This window comes from Aquarana catesbeiana, linkage group LG03 (genome assembly GCF_042186555.1).
Source record: "Aquarana catesbeiana isolate 2022-GZ linkage group LG03, ASM4218655v1, whole genome shotgun sequence".
Lineage (NCBI taxonomy): Eukaryota > Metazoa > Chordata > Amphibia > Anura > Ranidae > Aquarana > Aquarana catesbeiana.
This window is the reverse complement of record NC_133326.1, coordinates 604,009,662-604,015,661: the sequence shown is the minus strand read 5'-3', so window position 1 is coordinate 604,015,661 and position 6,000 is coordinate 604,009,662.

The window sequence follows — 6,000 nt, the reverse complement described above, 5'->3', positions numbered from 1 at the left end:
TCGCCGTATAACTGTTACGGGTGACGCTGGTTAGTTATTTTATTTTCTATAGTGTCAGGGCACCCGCCGTTTATCACCTAATAAAGGTTTAACCCCCTGATCACCCGGTGGGTGATACAAGTTAGGTTTTAGGGTCAGATAGGGTCTGCATCGCACCAGGCAGCGTCAGATTAGTGCCAGTACCACTAACACCCACGCACGCAGCATACACCTCCGTTAGTGGTATAGTATCTGAACGGATCAATATCTGATCTGATCAGATCTATACTAGCGTCCCCAGCAGTTTAGGGTTCCCAAAAACGCAGTTTTAGTGGGATCAGCCAAGATACCTGCTAGCACCTGTGTTTTGCCCCTCCGCCCGGCCCAGCCCAGCCCACCCAAGTGCAGTATCAATCGATCACTGTCGCTTACAAAACACTAAACACATAACTGCAGCATTCGCAGAGTCAGGCCTGATCCCTGCGATCGCTAACAGTTTTTTTGGTAGCGTTTGAATCAGTCGCTAACAGTCAAGAGTTTTTTTACCTGTGAGTCTCACTACTGTACCACAAAATTTAGAGCCCAAAATGGCAAATCGAAGGTACAGTAGTGAAGAGGCCTACATGTTTCTGAGCATGACAGATAGTGAAGAGGAAGTCACTCATCTGTCAGATTCTCAACTCCAGTCCTCAAGGCACCCCAACAGGTCATGTTTCCAGCTTTACCATCATTTTGAATGGGTGATTCGATCAGTTTCACTGCCTTAGTAATTACCACAGCAGTTTCATCTGAGGGAAATCCTGAAAACATGACCTGTTGGGGCGCCTTGAGGACTGGAGTTGAGAAACACTGCTGTAGACGACAGCGGCTCCATGACAGATAGCTCTGACAACGAAGTTGTGGTCCCTGCCAAGGTCAGGTGTACCAGACCCCAATCTTCTTCTGCTGTTGTTGAGGTGCAGGAATCGCAGGTCCCTTGTATGGAGCAGAGCAGTACTAGCGCCGCTATTCCTTCTGGTGAACTGGCAAGCACCAGCGGCCTAGTACATAGTCAAACCAGCACTGCAGTAACACTTGGTGATGTGGCGAGTCCCATAAGTGCAGTTCAAGCTGGTGAGGTGGCAAGCACAAGTAGTGTCCCGCTGCCACCAAGAAGAAGACAAACACAGGCCCGTCGTGCCCATAGTGCCCTTCCTGCTGCATTCGCCAATCCTAATTGGGAACCTACCACTTCTGCAGCACCCGTACTTCCCCCATTCACATCCCCAACCAAATGCAGTCGGCTGCATGAGAGGCATTTTCTTTATGTCCTCCCGAGTACCCCTACCCAGCGAACCCCCCAAAGAAGATGTCGTGTCTGCAGCAAGCGTGGATATAGGCGTGACACCCGCTATTATTGTCCCTCCTGTCCTGACAATCCTGGTCTTTGCATTGGTGAATGTTTTGAACGCTACCATACACTAGTTGAGTATTAGCGTAGGGTACAGCATTGCACAGACTAGGCACACTTTCACAGGGTCTCCCAAGATGCCATCGCATATTGAGAGACCCGAACCTGGAACCGGTTACAGTTATAAAAGTTACAGGTACAAAAAAAGTGTAAAAAAAAAAAGTAATAAAAATATATACAATAGTTGTTGTTTTATTGTTCTCTCTCTCTGTATTCTCTCTCTATTTTTCTACTCTTTTTTACTGTATTCTATTCTGCAATGTTTTATTGTTATCATGTTTTATTTTATCCTGTTTGTTTTTCAGGTATGTAATTTTTTTTATACTTTACTGGTAACTGTGTTTTATTGTTAACCATTTTTTTGTTTTCAGGTACGCCATTCAGCTGCAGCACGGATTTATTTATTTTGACAGCAACAGCGTTTGCTACCACGATACATAAAGCCGTGACTCCAGCACTGTCGGGGGTGATATATGCCGAAGCATGGGGGCAGCAGGGGTGGAGAAGCGATTTGCTGCTAAGTTTTGGGGCGGATGCCCCCATGCTTCGGCATATATAAATGGTGCATGTATGCCCATCATTAGAAGTGGGTGGATGAAGGGAGGTATTCTATTGGTGGGCATACCCACCGATCAATCTCTTTTTTTCGTTCAGCCCACAGGCTGCATAAAAAAAGATTACAATATATGCCCAACAAAGACCAGCAACATACTGGTATGTTGCTGGACTTTGAGTGGTTATACCAGAATGATGCCTGCAGGTTTAGGTATCATCTTGGTATCATTCTTTTCAGCCAGCAGTCGGCTTTTATGTAAAAGCAATCCTAGCGGCTAATTAGCCTCTAGACTGCTTTTACAAGCAGTGGGAATGTCCCCCCCACCGTCTTCCATGTTTTTCTCTGGCTCTCCTGTTCCAACAGGGAACCTGAGAATGCAGCCGGTGATTCGGCCAGCTGACCATAGAGCTGATCAGAGACCAGAATGGCTTCAATCATCTCTATGGCCTAAGAAACCGGAAGCTACGAGCATTTCACCACTTAGATTTCGCCGGATGTAAACAGCGCCATTGGGAAATTGGGAAAGCATTTTATCACACTGATCTTGGTGTAGTCAGATGCTTTGAGGGCAGAGGAGAGTTCTACGGTCTAATAGACCCCATTTTTTTTCAAAAAAGAGTACCTGTCACTACCTATTGCTATCATAGGGGATATTTACATTCCCTGAGATAACAATAAAAATGATTAAAAAAAAAAAATGAAAGGAACAGTTTAAAAATAAGATAAAAAAGCAAAAAAATAATAAAGCAAAAAAAAAAAAAAAAAAAAGCACCCCTGTCCCTCCCTGCTCTCACGCAAAGGCGAACGCAAGCGTTGGTCTGGCGTCAAATGTAAACAGCAATTGCACCATGCATGTGAGGTATCACCGCGAAGGTCAGATCGAGGGCAGTTATTTTAGCAGTAGACCTCCTCTGTAAATCTAAAGTGGTAACCTGTAAAGGCTTTTAAAGACTTTGAAAAATGTATGTAGTTTGTCGCCACTGCACGTTTGTGAACAATTTTAAAGCATGTCGTGTTTGGTATCCATGTACTCGGCCTAAGATCATCTTTTTTATTTCATCAAACATTTGAGCAATATAGTGTGTTTTAGTGCATTAAAATTAAAAAAGTGTGTTTTTTCCCCAAAAATGCGTTTGAAAAATCGCTGCGCAAATACTGTGTGAAAAAAAAAATGAAACACCCACCATTTTAATCTGTAGGGCCTTTGCTTTAAAAAAATATATAATATTTGGGGGTTCAAAGTAATTTTCTTTCTAAAAAAAATATTTTTTCATGTAAACAAATAGTGTCAGAAAGGGCTTTGTCTTTAAGTGGTTAGAAGAGTGGGTGATGTGTGACATAAGCTTCTAAATGTTGTGCATAAAATGCCAGGACAGTTCAAACCCCCCCCCCAATGACCCCATTTTGGAAAGTAGACACCCCAAGCTATTTGCTGAGAGGCATTTCGAGTCCATGGAATATTTTTTATTGTGACACAACTTGCGGGAAAAAGACAATTTTTTTCTTTTGCACAAAGTTGTCACTAAATGATATATTGCTCAGACATGCTATGGGCATATGTGGAATTACACCCCAAAATACATTCTGTTGCTTGTCCTGAGTATGGGGATACCACATGTGTGAGACTTTTTGGGAGCCTAGCCGTGTACAGGACCCCAAAAACCAAGCACCGCCTTCAGGCTTTCTAAGGGTGTAAATTTTTGATTTCACTCCTCACTGCCTATCACAGTTTCGGTGGCCATGGAATGCCCAGATGGTACAAACCCAACAAAAATGACCCCATTTTGGAAAGTAGACACCCCAAGTTATTTGCTGAGAGGTATGGTGAGTATTTTGCAGACCTCGCTTTTTGTCACAAAGTTTTGAAAATTGAAAAAAGAAAAAAAAAAATTTCTTTTCTTTCTTCACTTTCAAAAACAAATGAGAGCTGCAAAATACTCACCATGCCTCTCAGCAAATAACTTGGGGTTTCTACTTTCCAAAATGGGGTAATTTGGGGGGGGTTTGTGCCATCTTGGCATTTTATGGCCTTTGAAACTGTGATAGGCAGTAAGGAGTGAAATCAAAAATTTACGCCCTTAGAAATCCTGAAGGCGGTGATTGGTTTTCGGGGCCCCGTACACAGCTAGGCTCCCGAAAAGTCCCACACATGTTGTATCCCTGTACTCAGGAGAAGCAGCAGAATGTATTTTGAGACGCAATTGCACATATGCCCATGGAATGTTTGAGCAATATATCATTTAGTGACAACTTTGTGCAAAAAAAAAAAAAAAAGTTTGTCATTTTTCCGCAACTTGTGGCAAAATATAAAATATTCCATGGACTCAACATGCCTCTCAGCAAATAGCTTGGGGTGTCTACTTTCCAAAATGGGGTCATTTGGGGGGGGGGGGCTTGAACTGTCCTGCCATTTAATGGCCTTCAAACTGTGATAGGTAGTGAGGAGTGAAATCAAAAATTTACGCCTTTAGAAATCCTGAAGGCGGTGCTTGGTTTTCGGGGCCCCGTACGCAGCTAGGCTCCCAAAAAGGCCTACACATGTGGTATCCTCGTACTCAGGAGAATCAGCAGAATGTGTTTTGGGGTGCAATTTCACATATGCCCATGGCCTGTGTGAGCAATATATCATTTAGTGACAACTTTTTGTAAATTTTTTTTTGTCATTATTCAATCACTTGGGACAAAAAAAATAATATTCAATGGGCTCAACATGCCTCTCAGCAATTTCCTTGGGGTGTCTACTTTCCAAAATGGGGTCATTTGGGGGGGGGGGGGGGGTTTACTGCCCTGCCATTTTAGCACCTCAAGAAATGAGATAGGCCGTCATAAACTAAAAGCTGTGTAAATTCCAGAAAATGTACCCTAGTTTGTAGACACTATAACTTTTGTGCAAACAAATAAATATACGCTTATTGACATTTTTTTTACCAAAGACATGTGGCTGAATACATTTTGGACTAAATGTATGGCTAAAATTGAGTTTATTGGATTTTTTTTATAACAAAAAGTAGAAAATATCAATTTTTTTCAAAATGTTCGGTCTTTTTCTGTTTATATGGCAAAAAATAAAAACTGCAGAGGTGATCAAATACCATCAAAAGAAAGCTCTATTGTGGGAAGAAAAGGACGCAAATTTCGTTTGGGTACAGCATTGCATGACCGCGCAATTAGCAGTTAAAGCGACGCAGTGCCAAATTGTAAAAAGTGCTCTGATCAGGAAGGGGGTAAATCCTTCCGGGGCTGAAGTGGTTAAAAAACAAATTAGTAAATTTGTTTTTTGCACCTGTTTAATTTTGGATCAGTTCAGTCATTTTCTCATCCAAATATTATAACCAAGTTATATTTTTTCTTTCCAGTAAAACTGGACTGAGAAGGAAAATGATTCAGTGTAGGTTCACACTGAGCTGCGGGAATTAAGCCGTGCAAATTCAGCTGAACTCGCACAATTTCACTCCCGCATGTCAGTCCCGATTTCTGCCGCGATTTCAGAGACATCTCTGCAGGTTTCTGCACAGATGTTAATGTAAATCGCAGCCTGAATTCGCAAAAAGTAGTATAGAAACTACTTTTTGAAATCGATGCGTCGTCGCACCGATTAGGACAGTGCCATTGACGGCAATTGCTGCCGATTTGTCAAATCTCATGTCAAAACGCTCCAGTGTAAACCAGGGCTTAAGCTGAGAGTAGATCTGGTGGCTGCTATGGTAGCTTGGAGATCATACAAAGATGTACAGTGCATCCGGAAAGTATTCACAGCACTTGACTTTTTCCAAATTTTATGTTACAGCCTTATTCCAAAATGGATTAAATTCATTATTTTCCTCAAAAATCCTACAAACGATACCCCATAATGACAACGTAAAAGAAGTTTGTTTGAAACCTTTGCAAATTTTTTTAAAATAAAAAACAAAAAAAAATCACATGTGCATCAGTATTCACAGCCTTTGCTCAATACTTTGTTGAAGCACCAATTGGCACCAATTACAGCCTCAATCTTTTTGAGTATGATGCTACA